Below are 27,565 nucleotides of genomic sequence, written 5' to 3'. Positions count from 1 at the left end.
ACAAATTAGACTCAGCAGCTGTGCCCAAGGCCATTACTTCCTATAATTTGGCACAGATGGCCAAAAAGATGGTTTTGGCAGAATGGCCAAGTGCTAAACACCAAATGAGGCTGCAGCCTCAAAACTAACTGACGGTAAATGCAATTTTACAGTTATTTCACCCCTCTCCTCTCTCTCTCTCTTACTCCCTGTCATTCTCTCTCTCTCTTTCTCCTTTATCCTCCACCCCCACCCCACTCCCCCACCCCCCATTCTTGACATAAAAGGCAGAAAAGTACATCCTCTTTTTTTTTTTTTGGCAAAATTCTAAACACAGCATTTTACCTGATTTTCTAGGGAGGAAAGAGGAACTCAGTACAAAAATTCCAGTTCTGAAATGGTCATTCTTTAGGTCAAAAGACCTTTTTCTTCAACTCAAAAATATTCTTAGTACGAAAAGCTTTCCGGCAAAAGACAAAACAAAACCTTCCTGCAATTGCGATTAAGCCAGTGTGTCCCTAACTTGGTGTCAGAGAAACCACCACAAAAGTCATGATGATGGTTACATTACCAGGGACAAATAAATACAAGTATGGTATGTGCCCTTCACTCATACACATACCTGAAAATGACTTCTCTTAAAATTATAATTGGGCAACATTCTCACCATGCACAGCTCTGATCACGTTCATAGCTGTCTAAAATTCATTAATAATTTCACAAGCTAACGGCAAGGTTTCTTTATCCCCTTATCTATATATTGGGTGCTTAACAGTTTGCATATCTTTCCCAAATGCCTGATAATCCAAAAATTTGGTGTTTTAAGTAGATGATCATTACAAAGGTCACAAAATTCCCCTCCGACATAAAGGACGCACACAAACACAGTGACACTCTTTCAGTCAGTCTCTAAGAACAGAATATTACCTTCCAAAGCCTATTAAAAACCTGCACAGCCCTTTCTGAACCCTCCCAAAAAATAAAGGGGCGCCTGGGTGGCACAGCGGTTAAGCATCTGCCTTCAGCTCAGGGCGTGATCCCGGCGTTATGGGATCGAGCCCCACATCAGGCTCCTCCGCTATGAGCCTGCTTCTTCCTCTCCCACTCCCCCTGCTTGTGTTCCCTCTTGCTGGCTGTCTCTATCTCTGTCGAATAAATAAATCTTAAAAAAAAAAAAATAAGGAGCAAATGACAATTCAAAGGTGTAACTTCTCTGCTCCCGAAATCTTGCCATAAAGACCTTAGATTATTCTGCTGTGGTTCACTACTGACCTGTGAGATCAATGACTCATAAACTTTCATGCACGGTAGAAACAGCATTCTCCATTTGGCTCATGAAACTCCATGGAATCACCATCAATGGTCTAAATCTAAAAAGGTATGAACTAAAAGCGTCTGATTTTATCTTAGGCGGGAATGTACATTTTTAAACTCAATCTAACAACTTCAGTGTTGGGCGTTATAATGAAGACATTTACAAAGATGCTCTCCACAGCCATCCTCCTGATTAGCTGTACGCAAGTCTGAGCGGAAAGTCACAACTTCTCTCTCCTAGCAGGGAAGATGTTTGCACACATCATGAGTTCTATCAAAACGGGGCACCTGGTTAGTAAAGAATCGCCTGCAATGTTTAAATGTCCATTGGGTATCCAGAGAGCCGTGTGACCTCAGAACTGGTCTGATTGCCATTTCTTGTTGCGCGTGAACGACAAGCGAGCTGAGGCCCAGATCCAGGTGGCATGGCTGAGTCTAGGGAGGTAAGAATAAGAAACAGAGAGTAAGCAGCTCACTGCGCTCTCGACACGCAGCTCCCGAACTAGACCCATCTTGAGACTCACTCAGGCAAAGTTTCATATTCGGTGGCTCAGCACCAATGCAGATTCCAACACAATAAACACAGAGGCTCCAGGAATCTACATTTTTAAAACAATTCCAGGTCATTCTGAAATTTGGCCTAGTTGCAGACCTCTGGGCTAGACTTATTGTAGAACAGTGATAAGATAGAATATTCTAAAGCAAGATCCCAGAATGCATGATTTTCGAAAGCAAGGTTCCAGAATGGCCACTCAAAACCACTAACAGAGCATTTTTAACATAAACAGAGCATCTTAAAAATATATCTTCTTTTGTCCTCGTGATTCCTAATGTTATCCCCAGTTTATACAGAAGGAGACACAGACTTCTGAAATCAGGCCTCCACAGGCAGAACAGAAAACTCAAGGAATCTGACTCCCAGTGCCCTTGCGCTCCCAATTCACGTCATTGTACCTGCCCCGAGCATCACCTTACTCCACAGAAATGCCACCAGTGAGGGATTTTCAGTTCTGCTCTGTGAGAACAGCCTTGGGAAGGCATTATCAACTCTGGCACAGCCATTAGGAAGCCTGGAAGTTGGCCAGGGAGGGAAATGTGGCTGGCTCCTATGAGATAATGTTCTTTTCAGAAATACTGGTGGGTGCTATGGAATCACATAGAAAGACCCTCTCCTGAAGTTCTCAATACACACCCATCCCTGAGGTCAACTGTGAGGCTTCAGGTCAGGAGAGGCACCTGATCCTTAGAAAAGCTCGGGAGTCAGTGAGCCCGAGCTTCCTAAATACCTGGGTTAACAGTGCATCCAACCCATGATACCGTGACGCAAGAGGTACTCTTACATCCTTTCTTCTGTCTCTTATTCAAAGAAGGAAGGTATACCCATAGCTGCTGACTGAGGCACTGCAAGCTTAAACATGAACAAAGGATGATGGCAATAAAATTCTGAAACCATAACCAGATATGGCTTTTCAAAAAGAGGTCAGTATAGAGGAAGCAGAAGAACTCTAATAATACAGTGACCAAAAGAAAAATACAGTAATCAAGGCACATATTTAGAGGGTATGGGAATTTTATGCCCCATTAGGTCCTTTACCCAGAGGTAAAGTACATCCTCAATTTCACAGACAATATGTAGGGCTGTTGGTACCACAGAGTTAAACCACATAACTAACTCCTCCTGTCCCAATTCCATGCTCACCAAACCGTTAGCCCCAGAAGAGAATTTGCTGGCCGGAGAATTTCACCCACATCTGCAAACCCACTGACAGTTAAATACATCATAGAGAGTAACATTCCATTTTAACGCAATACAATGTGACAACAATAAATTAACTGTGAACTTCTGGTCAGCAACACTGATAGAACACCATGAAACACAGAAAGCAAAAATGGACAACTTTGCAAAAGATTACAAGGTCAGAGAAGGATAATTTGTCATAAAACCCTGCAGATGACACTAAGATTCACAAATTAGGATTTCAGTAAAAAGCCTAATTAAATGTCATGTAGAAAGGCCTAAGGGCTGTGCATGAGTTTCTCAAATGACATTTGATCAATTAGGAAGCCCTATCTATAGGTGATATTAAATACCTTCAAGAAATGATAAATAGCTTTGACCCAAAGCTAAAGAAGATAAGCTGGTCCCAAATTAAACCAGATTGTAGGTAATTAATGTTTTCATAGGAGAAAGAACCAAAACCTTCATTCCATATTTCTTTAGGCTTTGAATTCTCAAAAAACCAATCAGCCGTATCAGTTCCTGGACATCAGTCTGGGAGAGACTAGTGAATCTTCGAAGCCGAAGGGTTACTGGATTATATCTAAACGACTGCCTATCACAGTGACAGCGTTAAAAAAAAGAAAAAGAAAAAGAAAAGAAAATGTCTCCTTTCAGGAGATGTCAAACAGAGTAGATGAGGAAGCAAGTCACAAAGAGACTCTACCAAAATAAATCTCTTTCATTCAGATATCTACCTCAATTCTGAACCTAAATTTCCAAAATATTAACCACAGCTATCACTTGGGGAGTGGTTGAGAATATCTTCATATTTTAAGCAGACATTTTTCTCTTAGTAATATGATTTTATAACTTTGCTGGTGCCATCTTGGCTACTGTGTTTTCATTGCAGAATCCACACTTCCCTGTAACTAATACCCACTACACATCAAACCTTTTTGGAATTCAATTTTAATATATTCTCTTCTGGGTCCATAGAGATAAAAGAAACAGGTAAAGGATAGTCTACCTTTGACAAAAGATCACAAATTTAGCATTAACAATTCCCTAAGCCTCTTTTATTTTAGGTATATGAACTAATATTACTCACCAACTACTAAAAATACCTCTGAATTATTCAATTGCAACACATTTAAAGAAACACCGAAATAAGCACATATATTCATATGCACCAGAGCATGTGTGGCACACAAAATAGTCTTTTCTGGAAGGAGGTGCTCTGTGATTGATTGTACGATATCAACAAAATTTAGCTTGGCATATGGATTCCTAAAATTTACTGTTCAGGTTACCCTCCTATAAATGCTTTTTGTCATCACTACTACAAAGTCACCAGTGCAGTGGACTGCTTACAGCTCCCACCACTGCCTGGATTACCCCAAGTCCACAAGCTACAGGGGGGTGACCTTGAAAAAAGTCAAGACTCACTGACCTCATCTGGACTCCTAGGCAGTCAGAGAACTAGATGATATCAAAAAAGTAGAGAAATTACTCTACCACTTGTGAGGATGAGCTGTTGCTTGGTGGGGGTGGGGGAAGGGCAGATAGTGGTACAGGGAACAAAGGGGAAAAAAACAGACTTAACTGGAAAGTATTCTCTTCGGGAAGCCTTTAATCCTATCTGACTTGAAAGTGAATTTGAGGAGTTTTTTCTTTGAGCCTGGTGAGCTCTTGACCTTTTCATAAAATTTACATAATTCTCCAAGAAGGGAAACCCCTAGTTGTCCAGAAAAACGTAGGCAGCTAGAGCTTGACCTCACAGAAAGACTAGGAGGTCTGTACCAACCAGGTACTGGGTGCTGCTATTATTAATTCCACAGGGGACACAAGGGGTGCCTCTGAGCTTTTGACAGACGGGGACCCCTGAGGAGAGCCTTACAGAGCCCTCCTGAGCTGCCTAGCCAGGAGGAAATGGACCCTCCACCCCTTTTCCCTTGGCCAGGCTGGGCCTGAAGGACCTGTAGACAAGAGGGTGAGGTGGCTTGCCAGGCAGGAAAGACACCAAGATACACATCCCTGAGGGCCCACCCAAGATGACCACCACTCACTCAAAACTCCATTACACTAAGAGGCTAGCTCTTCTCTAAGGCTGGCAGACCAGATTAAGACATTTTATACGGTACGTGAAATTTAAGTGTATTCCCCCCTCATGCTGAGGAAGGCAAAGGTAGGGCTGTAAGGAGAGGCAAAGGGAAAGAATTACTAAGTACCCCAATTTTATTAGGCACCAGGCATTGTGCTAGATGTTTCTTAGGCATATTTAATCTCAGAATAGCCCTCTAATCTAGGTAATAGAATTCCCATTTTAGAGACGAGGAAAGCGGGGACCTACAGGGGATACGTAGCCAGTCTGTAGATAACAGAGCCAGGGAGGGTCAGATTTAGTATCAAATCCAGGCCCCAAGGCTCATGTTCAATGGGCTGTGCCATGCTACCTTGCACATACAATCGAAGAACTAAAACTCATAAATAATAAGGCTTCTAAGTAATGATTTAAAATGAGGTACCAGAATTTATGTCATAAAAAAAAATTGCAAAATGCTTCCTCCCCTGCTCTTGGCTTCGGTCCCATTAGCATTGAACGTGTTCCCACTGAAGCAATCAGCCAGAATGGGACTACTTATTCGATCAATATCCTGTATGCCAGACCGGTGGGGGTGGGGGAGCCCTGTTTCTAAGTAGCTGGAATTGGTTCATCTGGCATGAAATGAGGAATATATTATGCCTCAAATAAACATGTAGGAGAAAGTCAAGAGTCTATGAAAACTGCCAAAGATTTTCTTTCTTCATTTAAAAATCATCTTATCAGATCGGTAATTTCAACCTGGCAAAACTAATTTAGACAAATTTACAGCTTCCTGTGTTTTCGCCGTATGCAGAACTAATCTGACTCCAAGTCAAGTGTGCAAAACCGTTTTTATATATGGTTCTTTTTAAATCCAAAATTTATAATGTTGTATGTCTAAACCAAATTAAATTAAATGCATTAATGTACCGCACTGTGCATATGAAACAAGGCAAGAACAAAAAAAAATATGAAGTTAATTAAGTTCAGTGCTTCCTCAGCTTAGGAAAGATCTCAGTGAGAACGGAATGGGAATGAACAACCCACTTAGATACAACAGGACCAGGGAAAGATGAACAAAATAAATCCCATCTATTAAGTCCCAGTAAGAAGGAAAGTAAGATGTTCGAGGATAAATTCACGTTCTACTCTCCACACTGAAAGAAATTCTGAAACAATGTGAACTCGTATATAAGGAAAAGGAAAGTGGAGTAAAGTACTACCTAGCACAGAGACTGTCTCCACTGGTCCATTGTCACTGTCACCAAAGAGCCAGGTAAGAAAGACGGACTCCTCCCATCATTTGTTCAGAATATTTTCCATTACTTGCCACATATATCTGTGAAAAGCAAATCATCATACTGGCGTATATTGTGCTTGATGGGAGTTAAAATCCCCCCAACTCTAAAGCAAAGTCCTCTCATGCCAATTGTCTTCAGTGCCTGACTCTATGTATCTATGACATGTTCCTATTTCATTTCATCCCATTGCCTTGTGCCCACCATTCTAACAGATGGCTCTCCCACCCACTCCCTGCAATCTAGTACTTAATACCAAATCTGGGGGCACCTGGGTGGCTTCGTAGGTTAAGCGTCTGCCTTGCACTCAGGTTATGATCCCAGGGTCCTGGGACTGAGCCCCACTTCGCATTGGGCTCCTCAGTAGGGAGTCTGCTTGTCCCTCTCCTTCTGCCCCTTGCTTGTGCTCTTTTGCTCTCTCTCTCTCAAATAAACTCTTTAAAACAAAACAAAACAAATCTGACTTCTGCTTGGTTGTCACATTTTTTTCGTATCTCCATTCAGGTAACAAAAACAGTGACCCAAACAAGATCAAGAGCAGAGTACATTTATGGGTCACTCTGGGTTTGAGTATATACATTTCTCCTCACTTGCCCCACAGATGAGACTTCATCAAAGGTGTATCCAACATCAAAATCTGCATCTGCCAGAGCCTCCCTGACCTCTAAGTCTATGGCCCTACTAAAAGAAAAGGTCTACAACTGACACGTTCTTCGTTTCTCATCTAATTTGCACAATCTCCCGCCCATTCTTAAAAATTCAGGTATTTGTCCACTCCAATTCATGTAAAATATCTACGTACACTTTCTTTCCACGGAAAAATGGTATCATGAGAAGAAATCATGTGCCAGATGCTGGATGTTAAGAATACAGACATACCATGATAGTTAATGGGTATTTACCGTGTACCAGACTGTGTATAGAGAACATAATACTTTGTTCGTCCTCTGCCCTTATGTCAGCCTTTCAGAAGAATCAGTCCTATCTCCAGATTCTCCTCTATGTCTACAACACCCCTATGAGTCTCCTTCACCACCCTGTCTTGCTCTACTCCCTGCCCCGCACCCCTACTTCTGTGTTCCTGACGCACTCCATCTTGGAGACCGTATTTCTTACCACAGCTCGTGTCATCCCTTCAGCAACAATGATGAGCTCATCAATACGAGACATCACGAGCGTGATCCTTTCAATTCACATTTCCAACTGACTGTCTCACAGAGCCTACCCTCTTTCCATAGCTGAAGGGGTCTTCATTTACTAGAATCAAATCCAGCTGTCGCGGTCCAGCACTAATCCTCCTCCTACACAGGAATAATCCTATCTCCACAATCAGAGCACTTTTTAATTTTTTCCTGTAACAGTGTTTCTATGGCATCTGGTGTCTCTATTACCGCATTTAACACACAACTGCCACAAATCACAATTCTGTACGTGTCTATAATGGTGTGAAGTACGGAGAGCTGCTAAGGTTTAAAGTTGTCTTTTGTGGGTCTGGTTTAACTTCACATAGTCTCAGGTTCTCTATCTATACAATGAAAGTAAGATCCCTACTCTATAGGGACATTAGGAAGACAATATAGAAAGTAGTTTTCCATACAGGGAAAACATGGACGGGGCTGGAAAAATGGAAGCTGCCAGGAGCAGTACGTGTTTGCTCTGACTCCTTGAGGGCAGAGCTGTTATCTCTGTAGCACCAAGCCAGGACTTTTGTCACGTTAGTATTAACTAGCATCTGCACACGTATTTCCATGAATTGAAAACTGAAATGCATTTGCTTACTGTCAAAGCATCCTTCTAGAGGGGGATTTTAAAATAAGAGAACTACTAGAAGCCACTGTGCAAATCTTGGCTTTCTTTGTTTTTAAACTACACCTTCTTGGATCCACAAAAGAAATGACATAAATAAAATAACTCCTTTCTGACCCCACCACAGTCTGCCTCAGTGAAGTCCACTGACATCTCTGAGGTGTTAGTAGAAATATGAGAAGGTGCCAGCTTCTCAAAAGGTATATGCTTACAAGATGCTGTTACTGAAGGAGTAAACAGCATTCTCTACATCAGGGTCCTAGAAGTGAATATCCTCTGGAGTTCCCGTTTATGTTTTCGTTCCTTTGGAATACTGCAGTATTCTTTGGTGGGTTTTAGCTAATTACCTAAAACCTTAATGAGAAGTTTTCGTGAAAGGCTCAGGATGCTCCTCTTTCTGACTAACTTTTTATTCTACCTCTTCCTACAATGTCATGTGCTCAACCTACTTTTTCTATAGTTTATACTACATGTCCAGAAAAGAAAAAATTAAGCCAGGAACATAAGAACTTTTAAGCTATAAAGGCTTTTGTTTCATTAGACTAAAAAAAATTCCCCTTTTGGAGCACTTCGCATTCTTTCATTTTCTCTGAGGCATAGGAAGAGGCCTAGGAACCCTAAAAAACAAAGTTGGACCTGTCTATTGAAGAAGGGATATGGCACATTTTTTTGATTTTAATATCAAAACCAGAAAACTCCTCATCACTCATATAATGATGGATGTATTTGATGGATGTAATAGAAAAATAGGTAAGAATTGAAAGAGAACTCAGTAACTATGGATTGCAACTGGCAGGCCACAGGCCTTATGTGGCCCAAATACACTTTTAATGTGGTCCTTTTGGTTTATAAAATTAAGGGCACTTCACATGAAAATATGTAAGCTTCTGTTTCCCTTGAAAAATTAGAATGTTTTAGAGCCGGGGTGACAACAATCAGCTACAGTGTGGAGTTGGAGCTGCCTTTCTTCTAGTGGTTGGTATGTTCCAAAGGCCACGATCCACAACGTCTCTGCCACATGGCCCCCACATGGCCCCCACTAGGCACTCCTTTATCTCACCTGTGCATTGGCAATACAGACACAGGATTTTTTTAAGGCAAAGAACTTGGATCCAAAAAGGGTTTCCCCATTCACTAGCTCTGTGACCTTCCACAGGCTCTGAGTCTCGGGTCCCCCAGCTTTAAACTGAAGATAATTCCTTGACCTCACAAGGCCGTTGCAGGGAATAAAAAATGAAGCGTAGGAAAAGTACTCTGTAAATTGTAATATAAAATATTTGTCATTTTTATTCATTTCCCAGCCCCCTGTCAGGTGCATAAATGCCCTCTACCCACCTCAGCTGTTCCTAGTGTCCTTGCTCCTATTACTATACTCTGTGTGACACAGTTTAAAATCTAAATGAAAAGAATTTGATATATCCCCTTGCCTCATTTAATAAGAGGTAAAAAGATGAAGAGGAAAACAAAATGAACTGTTGAATGTCCGTGGATCTTTACTAGTTCATTTCTGTTCCTAATAAAGGTATGAAATCAGTGCAAAGTGTGATTATTGGATTGCTGATCCCTTCGAGGGCTGTTTTAAGTTCACCCACCAGGCACCTGAGGCCTCAGAGTAAAACCCACAGCCCAGTCATTAGGGACACCTGTGAGATAACCAGCAGTGCTCCACTAAAGGATCCAATCCAACAGAAACAAACAAGCAAAAACCCAAAAGGATCTATAAAGCTTTCTCGGTGCCTCCTTCCTCTCCACATTTCAATATAAGCTCCAAAACCTTAGAATCTGGAGTAATAAGCCATGGCACAAATTCTACATCTATATCTATCATCATATAAATATATATGTAAAAAACAAAACAGTGACAGGCCTGAAAGAAAACAGAATCTTCTTAGAAATGGGCAGAGGTGCAGAAAACTGCACTTAAATGATGCAGTGGACATAGAAATATTAGCAAAGATTTTTGTCATGAATGCTATCTCCTTACATTCGGAATTCACTAATGTCTTCCTGTTCTGGTCAATTTACAACAGATCATCCTTGTGTGGGGAACCACAATTAATTCCTCTTTCACTTTTAACGTTAAGATAATCATGCCTGAGTGAACCACAGGATATAATGTGGAAATAGAGGGGGAAAGGGATTTTCATTGGACTCATTGTTCTTCATAAGATCACCAAAATGGGAGTAATTTATGATTCAAGACACAATCCGTTGAAAAATTCATCTGACGAATCCGTTTTAAAGCATACCATATAGTGTATTACCGCTTTTCTTGAAGTTGAATGAAACCATGCCCAGAATACGCATTAACGATTGCCAGATTACCACTTGGTCCTCAGTATGTATTTTACGTTTAAAAATCAAAATAAATAACAGCATCATTTTAAAAAGCTAGTTTTTCAATAAATGTCCCAAGGCTGATGTTTGAGCAAGTCTCCTTGGCAACCAAGGAACACAGTACATCTCGGGCTGGGGGAAGGGGAGAAGGCGGGGGAGCAACTCCAGGGTTGGTAGAATAAGTAACGGGAGTAGTAATTGCTCCCGCTAGACGACGCTGGTCGAGCTGCACCGGCTGCATACCCCTGAAATTTCAACTCAGTCTCGCCCTCAATGGCGCACCAACAGCCTCCCACCCCCTCCCTCCGGTCCGCAGGCACCTACCCCGAACAGGTTACAAGGAGAGACAGGCTTACCCGATGGGGTGAGCGGTCTGCTGGGTTATGTATGTACCCGAGGCGGCAGCGCAGGCACCAGGTGCTCCCTGATGCACAACGGCTCTGCTTCTCCCCACGATGCTGAGGTTGAGAAACCGCAGTAGCTTCGCACTGTCGGTTTGGGGATGCAGTTGTGAAGACAAGATCGCTAGCTTGAATGTGTGTGTGTGTGTGTGTGTGTGTGTGTGTGTGTGTGTGTGCGCGCGCGCGCGTTGGTGTGTGTGTGTGTGAGTGCGCTCGCGCGCTCCCCGACTCTCCCGCGGGGAAACAGTGTTTGCTAGTAAATAAAAAGCAGCGAGCACCGCAGGTGGCGCGTCCTCGATCACTCTGCCCCAGGCGGCCGCGGCTGCCAGGAGACGCACCTTGGCGGACCCTGGGGCGGGCTCAGACCGTGAGGCGACTCCGCCCCCTCCCGCCTCCGGCGAGCCCGCGCGCACGCCCGCCCCCTCCCCCTCCGTCGTCCAGCCCGCGCGCACGCTCCCCTCCCCCCACACCCGCCACCGGGGAGGCGCGCACGCTGCGCTTTCCACCCCCCACCCTCACGCCGCCCCGCTCCCGACGGCGAGCCGGCGCGCGCCCGCTCTCCCCGGAAGTCCCCCTCCTCCGCGCAGCCCCCCTTCGTGCTCTTTGGCACCTGCGCTGTGGGCTGTTGGGTCGTAAGCACAGCGTGCAGCCAGAGCTGCGCCCCCGCCTGCGACGGGTGAGACCCAGGAACCCAACTCGCCAGCTCCCAAGCTCTCTTCCCAGGGCTAAGGAGCCACCTGTGGAAACAGACTGTGTGACGACGAGCACTGTCCCGCTCCTTCCGTGACCCTGACTCTACTGACTTGTCAAGTTCACATTGCCCCTATTCTTAGCCGCCCTTTTTCGGCTTTATGATAGTGCCGAGTGTGATTTCACAGTAACTTTGAGGTTGGACGGAAGCCCTGAAACCGGGAAATGAGGAGGGGTATTTGGTTACAGCTAATTCAGCATTAACACTGCGAACAGACCACAACCCAGAACATCTCCGTTAAATTTCAGGGCCTGACCCACTCTTGTGCCAGTTGGGGGTCATTGATGTCATTCCTGTGTAAAACATGCTTACAACGCACACTTAAGCAAAGTGGATAATTTTAATAGACAAAAAATATTCCATATTCCACTTATGCATCGAAAATCTCGGTCCGATGTAGAGTTAAGCCATCAGGTGAAAGAAGAATGAAACTCTAAATTGAGGTAAACTGCATTTTGTGGAAGTTCAGGGTTTAAACTACTACAAAGATGAAATTTCACAGAATGTGAAGTCCTGTCTCTCGCAAGTTTGTGTTCTTCTACACGTGGGCTAGGAACAGGGCCTTGATCGACTGTGAGATGGCCTGAACATTTTCGTTAGTCTCAAGTCAATGGTTCAGCAGTTTTTTCACTTTCAGACCCACAGGTTTTATGGGACTGTTTGTTCTCCCCACCCCTTGGGGCCTGACTTTCTGGATTCCAGTCCTTCATTCCCATGGTGTTGATATTTCGACTTTAGGACACTGGGGACCTACTTAGCTTAGCAGCCTTGGAAGAATGACAACTGACTGCAAACATTAGTTGCAGTACTACTCTCTAGAATTTTTCAAATGCAATTTGGTATTTTTCATTGGGTGTGGTTTTATACCAGATCAAATGGGAAAGCATGTTTAAACCCAAAATACTATCACCGCTGTCAATAAATAAACACTTCTTTAAGATTCATAAAATATTGGTCACTATAGTGAATGCATTTAAAATTTTAAATCCATCTATATTGATTGGTTATCTGTTTGTTTAGAATAAACAAAAGGTATTTATTAAAAATAGTTAAATAGAAAGAACAAAGAGTATAACTGTATTTACACAGAAAAGAGAAGTCTATGCCACCAACTCACCAATTGTGTGACTATGGTAGGGTCTCTTACTGCCCAGACTGGGTCTGTCTTGTTCATCATAGGTAGTCCTACCCACCAGCACAATGCCAGTCACACATTAGGGGCTCAATAAATATTGCTGGCTGACACACAGATACTGAGGAATTAAATAAGAAAATATATCTTAAATGTATAGTAAAATGTCTAGTTCAGAGAGGGCATTTTTCTCCCTTAAGGGGCTCCTTAAGGTTGATTTAAAATATAGATTTTTTAGTTAAAAACAAAACCTTTTACTTCTCTAAAATAAGGAACTCCATAGTTTGTTAGACAACCATCAGAACCTGACACAAATGTGTATTCTGGTATATGCTGTTACTAGAAGAGCAAGTAGATTTTAGGCACTATTTCTCTTGTGGGTACCATTATATATGATCTTTTTCCTCATAGAGGAAATAGCTTAAAACAATGCTTCCCCTTGGGGCGCCTGGGTGGCTCAGTCGTTAAGCATCTGCCTTCGGCTCAGGGCGCGATCATCCCGGTGTTCTGGGATCGAGCCCCACATCAGGCTCCTGATGGAGCCTGCCAGAAGCCTGCTTCTTCCTCTCCCACTCCCCCTGCTTGTGTTCTCTCTCCTGCTGGCTGTCTCTCTCTCTGTCAAATAAATAAAAAATCTTAAAAAAAAAAAAAAAAAAACAATGCTTCCCCAAATCTGTTCTTTGAAATACTAGTCATTTGTTCAACAATTTTTTTGAACTCTTAGAATGTGTTAAGCAGTATAATTGGTATAAGCTTTCAGTTGTCAATAAATAGGCATTGTTCCTGTTTCAATTTAATGATATTGTGAGAGATAAACTAAAGAAAGAAATATAAAAAGTGTGGATCCTTTGGTTGCAAAGTGACAAAAAACTACTCCAACCAACTTAAGCAAAAAGGAATTTGATGGAAAGGTAACAGGAGTTCTAAGAGTCAATGTGCAGCCAGCCCATACAACTAGGCTCAGAAGCCTGCAGGAGTTAGAGCAATTCCCAAGGGCACAGAAGCCGTGATAAGATCATGTTGGGGCAGAAAGGTCATGATCGGGCGTCTTCCAGTGCTGCAATGGGTGCACCCTGGTCTATTGCTCTTTGATACTCCCAAGTGAGATTCTAGCTTTCAGTTGTCCTAAATTATAGTTGGGGCAGGGAGGGACCCCTGATCACAGCCCCACCAGATTTAAGAACAAGAAGGGGACCCTGGGTGGCTGGAAAACAACAAACATTCAAACATTCACAGAGGAAATAGGAAGCCCAGGTCAAATGAGTTGAGGTAACACTGAAAACTGGCTTCCCGTCACACTGTTGTATAAAAGACTCTGAGATCTTGCAGTAGAGAAACTTCTTTCATTTTTTTTTAACAACTATCCTAGAGTTTGGTTGAATACAGAACACTTTTTCTTTTTTAGCTTACCTCTCAATACACTTTAGGAAGCATTTTGGAACATGGTACATTTTTGTAGCTTTCTCAATCATCAGCTTGCCCACGAACCAAGATGTGAAAGCCTAGCATAAATTTAGTGTTATCAAGTTTTATAAAATCTGTATTTTTAACAGCTCTGTGATAATCAGAGTTGAAACTGTCTCTAGACAGCTCAGATTGCGACATAAAACTACATCATAAAAGAGAGCTATGGCACAGCTCCTTCTTCACCTCCAGAACAAACACCTCATAGCTGCCTTGTCCCATCGCAAATGAGCAAGGAAGCGTCATTCCTAATGCCACACTCATGGTTTTCTGTCACAAACCAGTAATGACATTAGGGAGTCACTGAGCCAGATTTCTAATTACCGTACTTCCAGAGAGAACAGATCATTATTAATTAGGCCAATACCAAATTTTATTTGGGACTAATATATCCAGTTTTCAAGCAGAAAATATGAAATAACTCTGGCTAACACCTCAGTTTATTCAATTACCTATGGGTACATTTTGTAGCTAATTCATGCTATTCGTCTGGAGCCACTATCCCTCAAAACTAGTTATACCATGGGAAAGTCGGTTACCATTAACGTTTTTATTGTTTGTATTTTTTGCCACATTCTCTGGTACCAAGCACTGTTGTTGTTTATGTTGCTTTTAGTCTAAGCAACTAGACACATAATGGACACTTAGCAAATATTTACTATGCTGAATTGAAAATAGTCCCTACCCACAAGACAGAATATTTTAATTGTAGTACTAAGTAGGTACAAACGTAACGCAAAGGAGTTCTCAGTCATTATTAGAGCAAGGCAAATTTTTTTTTAAAGATTTTATTTATTTATTTATTTATTTATTTATTTATTTATTTATTCGACAGAGATAGAGCCAGCCAGTGAGAGAGGGAACACAAGCAGGGGGATTAGGAGAGGAAGAAGCAGGCTCATAGCGGAGGAGCCTGATGTGGGGTGCCCCAGAGCAAGGCAAATTTTAAAATAAATTATTTTTTTCATGTATCACATTGGCAAAAATGTAAAAAGATGGGGCGCCTGGGTGGCACAGCGGTTAAGGTCTGCCTTCGGCTCAGGGCGTGATCCCGGCGTTACGGGATCGAGCCCCACATCAGGCTCCTCTGCTATGAGCCTGCTTCTTCCTCTCCCACTCCCCCTGCTTGTGTTCCCTCTCTCGCTGGCTGTCTCTATCTCTGTCAAATAAATAAATAAAATCTTAAAAAAAAAAAAAGTAAAAAGATTATAATACCTAGTGTTTGGGAGCATCTGGGTAAATAACTTGCAAGAATGCAAGTGGATACAAACATTTTGGATGACAACTTGTCAATATTTATACTTTTTTTAAATGCACATACCTCTTGGTATAGTAATTCCACTTGCAGGAATTTATGCTAAGGTTTTTGGTTTTTTTTAATATTTTATTTATTGGGGCGCCTGGGTGGCTCAGCCATTAAGCGTCTGCCTTCAGCTCAGGGCGTTATCCCAGGGTCCTGGGATCGAGCCTCACATTGGGCTCCCTGCTCCACTGGGAGCCTGCTTCTTCCTCTGCCACTCCCCCTGCTTGTGTTCTCTCTCTCACTGGCTGTCTCTCTCTCTGTGTCAAATAAATAAATAAATTCTTTTTTTTTTTTTAAGATTTTATTTATTTGACAGAGACAGCCAGTGAGAGAGGGAACACAAGCAGGGGGAGTGGGAGAGGAAGAAGCAGGCTCATAGCGGAGGAGCCTGATGTGGGGCTCAATCCCAGAGCGCCGGGATCACGCCCTGAGCCGAAGGCAGACGCTTAACGGCTGCGCCACCCAGGCGCCCCTAGATAAATAAATTCTTAAAAAAAAAGATTTTATTTATTTTTTTGAGAGAGAGAAAGAGAGCACAAGCAGGGAGAGAGGCAGGCAGAGGGAGAAGTAGGCTCCCCACTGAGCAGGGAGCACGATTCAGAACTCAATTCCAGGACCTGAGATGAAGGCGGCCGCTTAATCAACTGAGCCACCCAGGTGTCCCTATGTTAGAGTTACTGTTGGTTCACAAACTGGCCCTGGTACGTGGAGGGCAAGGAGAGACCAAAGGAAAGATTGCTCCAGATTGCTAGGGGGCAGGTTCACTCAGCAAGGGAACTTATGTAAGAGGCTTGTCTCTGGTGGCCACATGACAAGGAGATCTCTGCACCTGTTTGCCAGAATCTTAAGAGTTTATATATAGAGGTCTGAACAGGGTTCAGTCATGTGTACCTTCCAAGACTATGTCCCAACAGTGGCTCCCACTATGGGAAAAGTGGGCTGAATGTACCTTCCAAGGACAGAGGGGGTGGTGAGGAGCCTCTAATTGCCTGGGTCCAGCTCTCAGGTCAACCAGCAGTCACCACCTCTCCATGACCTCCTCCAACAATTAGTTCAAAGAAAGTGCAAAAAGTTATGTGAAAGGGTATTCATTATAGTTGAGTAATATCCAAAAGAAAGAGAGGGAAAGAGGGAAAGGGACGGGGGTGGGGAGAAGAGGACCTAGAGTCCATCATGTGGAGACAAGTCAAACAATTAGGCTATCAAGTGGCCATTAAAAAAAATTTAGTAGATCTTTACACACTGATGCCAAAGACATATTAGTTAGAGAAAAAAAAAAGCAAGTTGAAAATCAACAGGACTATGATCTCGTGTAAAAGCAGAGGGAGAGAAGGAGGGCAAGAGAGAGATGCGTGTGTGATCACGTGTTTTTCCGTTTTACTGGCTCGGGAGGAAAGGGGTGAATCTCAAGCAGGCTTCATTCAGTCCCCCCTACACACAGATCCTGGGACTTTCCCTGTCACACCACTATCATGGGCCCTCTGACCCAGGGGGCTCGCACACCCTAGGCCATCCACAGGGTCAGGATGGGCCTCTCTCAGGGCACATCTCTCTTGCTGGATCTTGGAAGGTGGTGCGACATCGATGGGAAGGAAAACTACTTTGTCACAGGTGGCGGCTGTATTGGGCTCAGCTGAATGAAGCCTGGGTGATGGGCAGTGCTCACCGTGGTGGCGGATGGTGTCTCTGGACGCCAACTCGGCTCCTGTCCAAGGATTCTTCTTGACCAGACCCCTTGTCCTGGCTCCAGGGACCATACCCCCTTGCCACATCTTCACTATCTTCTCATCATTTTAACTCAAGGAAGCCTCCCCAGCTGCCCCAGTTAGGAAGCTTTGTTCCTCATCGTCATGTTTTTCCCCTACACTGTTTCTGTTTCCAGGCACATTAGACCCAGCTTTCCCTCTGAGGAAAGCTTTTGATACCCATAAAAAGCAAATCTAGCTTGTTGTTTGTTTCCCAAGCCTTTCTGTACTGTCACCCCTTCTTTGAAGCAAGTTTTATAAAATGGCTACTTGGTTGAATGAGGAATAGTCCCAAGTACTAAGAAACACCAAGAACAAAAACATACCAGTTATATCTTGAAATACCCTGGATGTGAAATTTTTATTCTCTCTGGGAAACAGGGTCATGTGGATCTTTTATTTCTTATTTTATACCTTTCTGAGCTGTTTATAATTTTTATGACAAGCACAAATAGAACGTATAGCATTAAAATGCTTTTGTAAATAAAAAGTAACACTTTTTAGAATCAACCTATAAAAATGGGTGTGATAATACTCTCAATTGCATTATTGGCAAATAGTAGGCATCATAGTCAGAAAAAAATGACTTAAACATGTTAGGAATCCTGACAACAACCAGGCTGTATTGGCAACTACATAACTATGTCTGTGTATAAACTTGACATGAGTAGAAGATTAAAAAATAAACAAATGAAAACACGTATCAGTGGAGCCCGTATTTCTAACACATGGCCAGGACAGACCCAAGAGTTCTACCTGTCGGCTCTGATCCTATACTCTTTGCTTACTCTCCCTCTCTTTCTCTTTAGCCATGGTGACAAACCAGACACAGTATTTTGGTCGGAGTCTCCTGTACCAGTTACAGTTCCCTTGGCTTCTGTTTTAAGTGGCAGAACCTGATTCTGGATCACTGAAGCCAGAATATGCTTTATTAGAAGGATGCCGGTGGCTCAGAGAATTGAAGGACTGGGAGGGAAAACCCAAATAGCCCACCTTTGAGAAAGACTTAGAACTCAAATAACATCACTCTATTCAAAATGCAAATTGCCAGGGCAATCTAAGCGGCCCAAGTCAGGTTCTGAGCCCAATGCCGTGCGCTATGCCGTGGGGAGGTGGGGGGAGGGGAGGACAGGACCACATGGAATGGGATGGGGAAGGAGTAGTTCTCAGAAGGAGCAGTGACGTTTTCTTACCTCGATAAGGGGCAAGGAAGGCTGCGTAGGTAAAAAAACAAGAGCTGTTCATGATCTTTAAATTTTAAATGGAGACCTACTTGAAGAATTTCATCTTCTCCTTTTATTATCTTCTCTTCTGCTCCATTATTGCTGCAAAGCACATTTCGGGTTGAATCAGAATTGTTATTTTAAGACAAATGATAAAAGTTCTTCTCAATGGTATAAATTCTTACAAAAAGTGCTGAGTAACCTCCTGAATGTCAAGATACCTCAGGGACCCCGTTTCGATCATTCTCTCATGTTTAGGCCCCTTACCATGGCATTTAAACTGAACCCTTGATAATACATGAGAATTTTAGTTTCTAATCTTAGCACGATCTGTGTGGGATCAATTTTCACAGGAAATTCATCACTATTTTACAGTAGCGTAATGTAGATTAATATAACTGACACTTCTAAAATTCTAATTCCACAGCAGTAATGCATGAATTTAACCCTGCCATTAAGAAAAAAAACTTGTTAACTTTATTCATTAACATCATCCTTTCATTCAAACTTTAATGTTTCCCAGTCACCTCAACCCAAAGGTAAAATAGGTCATAATAACTGTCAAAAATAACAAAAATATTTCTCGAGCTTCAGCCTGTCTGCTCAACAGGAAGCAGCCACCCGACTTGCAGTAGTCTTAGAGGTATTTCACCAAGGAGCTCTGTTAACCTGCCCCACGCGTCCTCGGTCGCACAGGAGGCGACGACCCTTCTGCTGCAGACAGAGTAAGTGCTGCTTCCACGGGCGCCTTGGACATCCGCTCTTTCCTCCTCACTTACCTTTTTTTTTTTTTTTTTTCCTCTGTAGCTCCTTTCTTCCAGACGAACGGTTCTTAGCCAAAGGGAATCTTGTCTCTCAGAGGACAGAATGTGTGGAGACAGTGCTGTTGTTTATGACTGGAGAAGGAGGGGGCCGCCGTCATCTAGAGAGTAAATCCAGGGATGCGGCTAAACATTCTGCAAAACACAGGACAGCCCCCCACAATGAGGAGTATTTGGCCCCAAACAACGTCACCTGTGCTGAGACAAAGAAATCCTTCTCTAGACTCCAACCTGAGTGTCACAAAGAGCTGGCCTATGGGACAGTCTGAAGAACAAAAGCTATTCTGTCCTCAAAAATCAGCCCTCTGGTATTTTTATATTAAACATGGTCCTCATCTCTGGCTTCCCTTAGGATAAAAGCACTCCTGTAACATTGAAGAGAGGATTGCGTCCTCTATAGGGGAGGTAACGATCATTTGGGACATGGAACAGGAAATGGTCCTGAGGTCATGGCTACTGTTTTCCATTACCAGCACCTTTCTCTTGCCTCATCCTTTTTCTGGTAACAAACCCTCTACCTTGACCCCAGGGGTGGGCATGTAACTCAGGTCAGCCAGACAATAGGCCTTTACCAGGATGTTTTTCTTTTCTTTTCTTTTCTTTTCGCTTTGGTGGGAAGCATCTTGAAACAGTGAGGCTATGAAGCAGAGAGGAGCAGAGAAGGAGGAAAGCAAGGAGGGAAGAGGAAGAGAGAGAAAGTGATAGTTTTTCATCCCAGGTCACCCCAAGTCCGGCTCCATCCCCATAATTCCCACCATTTGATTTTGTGTGCAACTTGTCATCTTCTGTTTAAACTAGGTTAATTTGAGCTTTATTATTTCCAACATAAGAATCTTGGCTAATATGCCTGTCTTCAAAATCAGTACAATTTAATATGGCAGCACATTAAATGTGCTTATATGGGGTACACGCAGGGCCCCAGGGGCTGGTTCTCTTTTTGACTCTAGAAAGGGTTCAAGATTGTTTATTTGACAATAATTCATTGACCTGTACATTTATGGATAAACAGTTTATGGGGGGAAAATTCCTTAATGATGACCATTAAAAAAGAGCACTATATATATATATACATACATATATATATATATAAAAGAAGGGGGGGAAATGGCATATGACCCCAGCCATAAACAAGAGGTCTTATTTGAATAAGTATAGGGAAGGGAAAAAGCTTTTCCTCTACCCTTTTATGTTCTGTGACTGAGAACCATGAATGAAACTGACAAAAGAAAGGTTAACAGGAAAAAAAGCATACAAATTTTATTTGATGTCAGTATTTTAAAGTTTCTGCACACTGAAGCCTTCATAGAAAAGAAGGGAAGGCCTAAAGAAGTGGCTAGACCCCAGGGTTTATATACCATTTTAACAAGGGGCAATCAATTGTGGAGAAGTGACAAGACAAGGGAAAGGGAGTTTGGGTTTCTAGGAGTGGTGAATTATGGGAAGGTAAACATAGGGGGATCTGATGAGAAGTAAGTTTATTTTAGTAAGGTTTGTTTGTGCAGACTCATCTCTGCATTAGCTTTCCGTCTCCAGTGATAAGGGTTGTTCTCTTTCTGGTGCAGGAGAGGAGAGGGGGAGCACCTCTACAAAGGGAAATTTATGCCCTGCGTTTAAACCAAACGAAAAGAAGCTCCTTATGTGTTTGCTGCTTCTTAATTGCCTTCAGCAAAAAACAATAATCCTTGGGCCAAAGTGGCATATTTTGGAGTGCCATGTTCTTTTTAAGATTATAGAGCATTATTAATTCTCACTTTTGCTACTCCCAATTCTATGAGTATTATCCATCCCATTTTTTTTTCCTCATGAATAAGTACTCAGCAATTCACCTAATTCACCAAGAAATTAATTGTAGAATTGTGGCCGAAATCCAGGTTTCTAGCTCCTGAGCTCAGGGCCCTTTCCTTGAAAGTATAGCTTTTTGAGTGGAGGAAGGAATCACAAGGAAGACAACTTAGGCCCCTCCTCCCACCAAGCTCCAGGGGTGCCTGGCATGTATCCCTGCCATCCATTGTCAGAAGTGATCGAACTTTTGTGGACATATTTTAATGTCCTTTGTTAGGCTGTGAGTTCTTTAATAGCATAACCATTGTTTTACTCATTTTATTTGGTCTTACTTTTTTGTACCATCTACTGTGCCCAGCACAGGTTTTACAAAAACACTCGGTACATATTTGTTAGATGATGGATATGAGTTAAGAAGCCGTGAAATCAAAAATAGCTTGAGGCCCACTGTGATTGAATTGCACATTTCAGTCGAGGAATATCTAGAAATCCCTTCAGTAAAGTAGATTGGGGCAACATTAGGGAAGCTATGAATGCCAACCAAGATGTTTGTACTTTCTTCAGGAAGCACAGGTGACAATTGCTCTTTCTCTTATGAGAGTTGATCTTCCTAATGGTTGGAGGAAAGGTTCTTGTCATTGTATAGGATTTGGGTGTTAGAAATGCAGAACACAGTGGGGACTGAGGAAATGGAAAAGAGAGGAACAGTGTTGGGACTAGGACTAACCACCTTTTTCCCTCATGAGGAGAATGATGCGGGGTGACCCGGCTGGGTCCCTGCTCAATGGGCCCTGGTGAAGGGAGTTAGACAAATCGGTCTGTTTAGGAAAGCCAGGTTTCAAATGCCAACAAGATGAAATACGACTAAGATCAAAGGGCCAAAGGCAGCATCACAGTTAAGGTTGCAGAGCCAAGAATCTGGAACCAACTGGCTAAGGAGTCGAAGGCAAGCAGGTTCTCGGCAAATGCAGAGGGTCCTCAGTAGTGCTTAACAGTGATAACCCTTTGTATTCGTTTCCCACTGCTGCATAGCAGATACCACAAATATGCAGGCTTGAGGCAGCACAAATTTATTATATTACAGTATATAGGTTGGAAATCTAACATGGGTCCCATTGGGCTAATAACAAATTGCCAGCAGGGCTGGCAGCACTGGGAGAGAGAATCTGCTTCCTTGCCTCTCTGCCAGCTTCTAGAAACTGTCCACATTCCTTTGCTTGCAGGTCCTTATCTTCAAATCTAAGACCTTTGGGCCAAATCCTTCTCACACTGCTGTCTCTCTGGTTCTCTCTCTTCTACCTCTAAGGCCCCGTGTGATTACATTGAGCCACTCTGGATAATCCAGGGTACTCTCCCTATTTTAAAGTCAGCTGATTAGCACCATTAATACCATCTGCACCCTTAACTCCCCTTTGCCATGTAGGTAACATGAGGACATGGGCATCTTTGAGGACCATTATTCTGCCTACCATGCCCTTCCCCCTGGATGGTACGGTATGAGGCTTGGCTTGCATGATGAAAGCCTTAGATGCCAAGGAACAACCTAGAGATAATCTGAGCCAGGCTAATCTCAAAAATCACTGCTTTCTCTCTGAATTTTTTTCTAGTCATGAAGAGTTAACTCTTATGAATTTAAGATGAATGATAATTTATGAAAATAAAGCTTACATAGTGCCCCTCCCCACGCATCCAGACTGTGGTGTGCTAGAGCCAATGTGTACCACTTGCAAAAACTCACTGTTCCATTTTTAGGAATTTTATAACATCAGGTTAACATTAGCCAAGGTAGCACTATTTATACTGTGGAAACGATCAGATGCTACAAATTCGAGCCTTTCTCCTGGGAGATGCAGGTGTTACACATTTACCGTACCACTGGTATGTATGAACTTGAAAATGAACACCAGCACCAGTCAGGATGGGCCCCACATTATATTTCAAACATAGTGGCTGGCTACTACAGTTAGTTTGAGTCTCCTAGAGAAGTGTCAAGACCAAACAGATCACGCTGTTGTCTGACTAGCCACTGCTGTCCAATAGGATATGCAGGATGCATTTTATTAGTTGCTGGGTGTTGCCAAGAGTAATCAGAGTTATGGTGTACTTAAACAGGGCAGGCATGTCAGGAAGACCATTTGGCAATACTTCATTAATACTACTTCCTAATCTTGGCAAGATTATAAACATCCACAAATCCATGCTTGATGAGGGCTCAGAAACTTCAGAGCTGGTCCAGGAAGTGGAGAATGAACAGAAGCAGATAGCAGTAACATCCTGGGATCATATTGCACCCACATCTTTTCAGTCAACAAAAAATTCTGAGCTTCTACCGAAACTCCAGGATACCACAGCAAAAATGAAAGTGTGGTTCCCGCTCCCATAGGGCTCACAAGCGACCTTGGTGAGAAGTGTGTGTATGTGCAGGTGGTGAGGAGAGAAAACAGACAAATGAACAGGTGCTTACAGGACAGGGTAACTGGTTCGTGGAGTTCCTTACAAGGTCACCTCACTGAGACTGGAGGAAGTGATATAAAAACAGAGTTCTCTAAGTAATAATTAGAGATTTCTAATATTTATTGAGTAGTTTCCATGCTTCAGTCTAAGACCTAAGAGCTTAAACACATTTTACTTCATTTAGTTCTTCTGATACCCACGAGACAGGTATTATTATCTTTATTTCACAAATGAGGAAACTCAGAGCACCTGGGTGGCTCAGTTGGTTAAGCCTCTAACTTTGGGATTTGGCTTAGGTCATGATCTCAGGGTTATGAGATCGAGCCCTGCCCTGGGCTCCTTGCTCAGTGTGGAGTCTTAGGATTCTCTCTCTTCCTCTGCTCCTCCCCACCCCCCAATGCCAGCTCATGCTCTTTCTCTCTAAAATACATACTTACATACATACATACATACATACATACATAAGTCTTTTTTTAAAAACGAGCAGACTGAAGCAAAGCTAAGTTAAACAAACTTGCCCAAGGTCTCCCAGTGAGAGGCAGAAGTAGGAGAATAGAAGTTAGCCATTTGAAGGGAAAATGGAGGGAAGAGTGCTCCAGTAAAGGGAACAGCATATGGAAAGTCATGGTGGCTTCCAGAAAAGACGAAGTATTTGACCAAAGATTCAAATGGAGGGTGATGAACTATGGACAGAGAAAAGCCAGACTGGATTGTGAAGGACCTGGTAGGCAGGGTTTATCTGTTCATTTTTTAATCAGGGTTATGAGTGAGTTACTTTTAAAGGGTGACTGCAGCATTAGTACAGAGGTGGAGGGAGGAAAGCTAGTGAGGAGGGTATAACCCAGGAAAGAGAGGAGAGGGCCTGAACATGCATGATGTAGGGGATACACAGGGGGTAAGAGTAGAGAGCACTGCCCAGGTTTCCACCTTGGGCCCCGAGATGGTGATGTCCATCACTGAGATGAGGAACACAGGAGGAAGGGCAGTTTTGTGGGGAAGATGATGAGTTCAGGTTCAGAATACTACATCTGAAAGGCCCGTAGGACACCCGCGAGGAGGTATCTAGGAAACAGGTGGCCCTCTGGGTTTGGTGCTAAGGAAACTGGGGGGACAGATTTGGGAATCATCAGCATAAGGGTGAAAACTGAAGCCAGCAATGGAATGAGATTACCCAGGAAAACGGTATAGAGTGACGAGCGTTGAGAGCTTCCAACAAAGCACTGAGGAAATCCATATTTAAGGATTAATGAACACCGCAAGGAAAGGAAGGACAGGCCAGAGAGGTATTTGGGAAAAGAACATCTCAAAAAGGAAGGCATGTCCAAATGTGCCATCTGCTTCAGAGGGGTCAAGTAAGACAAGGAATGAACAGTGTCTATTGGACTTAACAGTTTGGGGCTTTGTGGTATGCTTGGAAGTAGATTCACTGACGTAGAAGCCTGTTGGTCATGGGGTTGAGGTGTGAATAGGAGGTATGGAAGGGAAAACAGGAAATGCAAACAACACTTCCAAGATATTTGACTTTAGCAGGAGAAGAGATATTGGGTAGGAGGTGGGGGAGACAGTGTTGAGATTATTTGAGGTTATTTGAGGAGTCTTGGCCACATTTAAATGCTGGTGGAAAAGAGACGAGCCAGAGAGTTCAAAGAACAGAAAATTCTTGATGGAGAATCATTTGGAGTAAAGAGTTAAGAACAATAAGAACTAGGAATGCCTGGGTGGCTCAGTCAGTTAAGCATCTGCCTTCGGCTGAGGTCAGAATCCTGGGGTCCTGGGACTGAGCCCTGCATTAGACTCCCTGCTCACTGGGGGGTCTGCTTATCCTCTCCCGCCCCCCCCCCCCCCCGCCTCATGCTCTTTCTCTTTCCCTTTCAAATAAAAACCAAATAAAATCTTAAAAAAAAAAAAAAAAAGAACAATGAGAACCAGAGAGGTTGAAAGCGCTTGAGAGGCTCAGGGTACCTGAGCAAGTGCGAGGGTCAGGCTACAGGACTGGTGGACAGGTAGTCTCAAAGCACACAGAATTCTTTAGCACACACAAGACACCAAGATCTTTAATCATGAAGGTGGAAGACAACAGAAGCACCACTGTAGTTTGGGGTATATAAGCTTGCGAAGAAACACCGCCTCTGGCTTGGAAGTCAAGCCTATCAGCCTGGCAGGGATATGGGCTTCATGAACCATGTCTGTCTTGAAGTTGTCCTCATGGCCTCACACCCTGCCTTCTAGACTGGGAACACCCCGTCCCGGGAGGGACAGCTGATGGAGCGAGAGCCAGCAATGCTATAAGGGCAGAGACTTTCACCAGAGGGCTTATGACCTTGTGCTGTCATTTCAGAATGTATGAAGGGGTTTTACAAACATCACATACATCCCCTTTCCTTCCCTCTGTTCCCCACAGAACATCGCCAGGAATAAAGAAAGATCAGGCTAATGGAGGTCAGACATAAAAAACCTTACTCACAAGAACAACTTTTTGGAGTCAGGAGGAAGGGAATGGAGTCAGGTGTTAGATCGTAGCACTGTACAACACTTCAGAATAAAAGGATATGTGGCACCAGCCATTGTTACAACATAATCTTCACTGATGTTGGTACAATACTGTTGGAAAGTGCTGGCAACAGCTGGGGTCTCTCAGGACATGGGGCAACAATGTGTGCAGAAGGCTCGGACTGACAGTCACACGTGAGTACAGCGTTGGTGGTTCCACCAGTCTCTCTGCCAGCTGAGCCACAAGTGCTGTGAGCTGGACGTGGTCATTCTGTAAGATGCAGCTGTAGCTTCTCCATCACCCACTGCTTCCTGGCAGCAAAGGACCCAGAACAGAAGTCCACAGCAGAGGCTCCATATCGCCCTGCCCTGGCTTAAGGAGAAGGATGGCTGGCCTGACAGCTGAGGCTAAGTGAGAGGCCTTCCCAAACTGTACAGAATGTCAAAGACAGAGGACGATTCAGAGCTGAGTGTTACGTGAGAATCCACAGTCAGCAAATCGTGGATGGTGCCCTACAGAGCCACAAATCCAAAGAGAAGAAGTAGTTACCAAAAGCCAGCAGTGGAGCTCGGGGATTTGAAAGACGGAGCGAGGACAGAGGGGGAAGATAGATAGACCAGGAAAGCATCAAGGAGTAAGCAGTGGGACATTTGGCTGAATACTGGAGAGGAGTGCTCTTCTTGGTAAAGAAGGATTCTACTTGTTTCGAGCAGTGCGGGATGGAGAAAGAAAAGGGGAAGACGCCAATAGGCTGGACATATCACTGAGTCACTTATATCAAAGGTGCAAACGAGGAAAACAAAAGCCACCAGGAAACAATGTACCAGATTTCCTAACATTTGATCAAGTGCCTCAATGCGAAATCTCAGTGCAGGGGCAAAACTGAGTTTGAGCCCTGAGCCCATACTTAAGGTTAAACGGAAGCATTCCGTGTCTCGTCTCCTGAATCTGCCGATTTGACTCCCAAGCCCCAAGTGTAAGATCTCACCATGAGCTGAAAAAAAGCCCACTCTTAAGCACATTCGCATGGCCCAGGGTCACTAAAGTCAGGAGAGGCCCCTGATAAAAACTACCCGTGGCCCCTTAACCCAGGGCAGGGGGACTGGTGAGCACGAGTCTTAGGCCCAGAAGCTGCAGTGTCTGCAAGGGGCTTTTGACTCCATCCCTAACACTGTGACGTGAATGGATGCATCACAGAGGAGAACCAGCCAGCTGCCTCTTGGCTGGGGCGCTAGATCTGACCAAGCAGGGTAGCTGGCCGGGCCTGCCTCCTCTGGGGGGAAGACCAGCACCTTTGACAGGTCTGTTTTCAGGATGGCAATTAGAACTACAGGGAAAGAACAAAGTTCAGGCCCAGATCCTGCATTTAAGGCCAAATAACCTCACCAAAAAGAAAGTGGCCTAATGAATGTTTATGAGATGACATTAGTCATTCCTCCTGCTTTGGGTAGGAGCTAAACA

General features: G+C 43.5%; 1 protein-coding gene and 1 long non-coding RNA gene across 6 annotated transcripts in view; both read right to left on the bottom strand.

Annotated features, from left to right (window-relative positions):
* Positions 1-11,298, bottom strand: part of KLHL32 (kelch like family member 32) — a 248,986-nt gene extending 237,688 nt beyond the window's left edge. For 2 of the 5 annotated variants that reach the window (XM_087865331.1, XM_087865332.1), the window contains exon 1: positions 10,894-11,297. The gene's annotated coding sequence lies outside the window, so the exon portion shown is untranslated. Of the gene's footprint in view, positions 1-10,893 lie in introns of all 5 variants that reach the window. The other 3 variants (XM_045807030.2, XM_045807031.2, XM_087865330.1) reach the window with 2 other exon arrangements.
* Positions 11,299-19,265: 7,967 nt separating this feature from the next.
* Positions 19,266-27,565, bottom strand: part of LOC123798543 (uncharacterized) — a 21,089-nt gene continuing 12,789 nt past the window's right edge. Inside the window, exon 4 of the long non-coding RNA XR_006781361.2 lies at positions 19,266-19,512. This is a non-coding gene — a long non-coding RNA (uncharacterized LOC123798543). The remainder of the gene's footprint in view (positions 19,513-27,565) is intronic.

This window comes from Ursus americanus, chromosome 11 (genome assembly GCF_024610735.1).
Source record: "Ursus americanus isolate L20-20 chromosome 11, mUrsAme1.1.p, whole genome shotgun sequence".
Classification (NCBI taxonomy): Eukaryota; Metazoa; Chordata; class Mammalia; order Carnivora; family Ursidae; genus Ursus; species Ursus americanus.
This window is presented reverse-complemented; position numbering and strand designations above follow the sequence as displayed.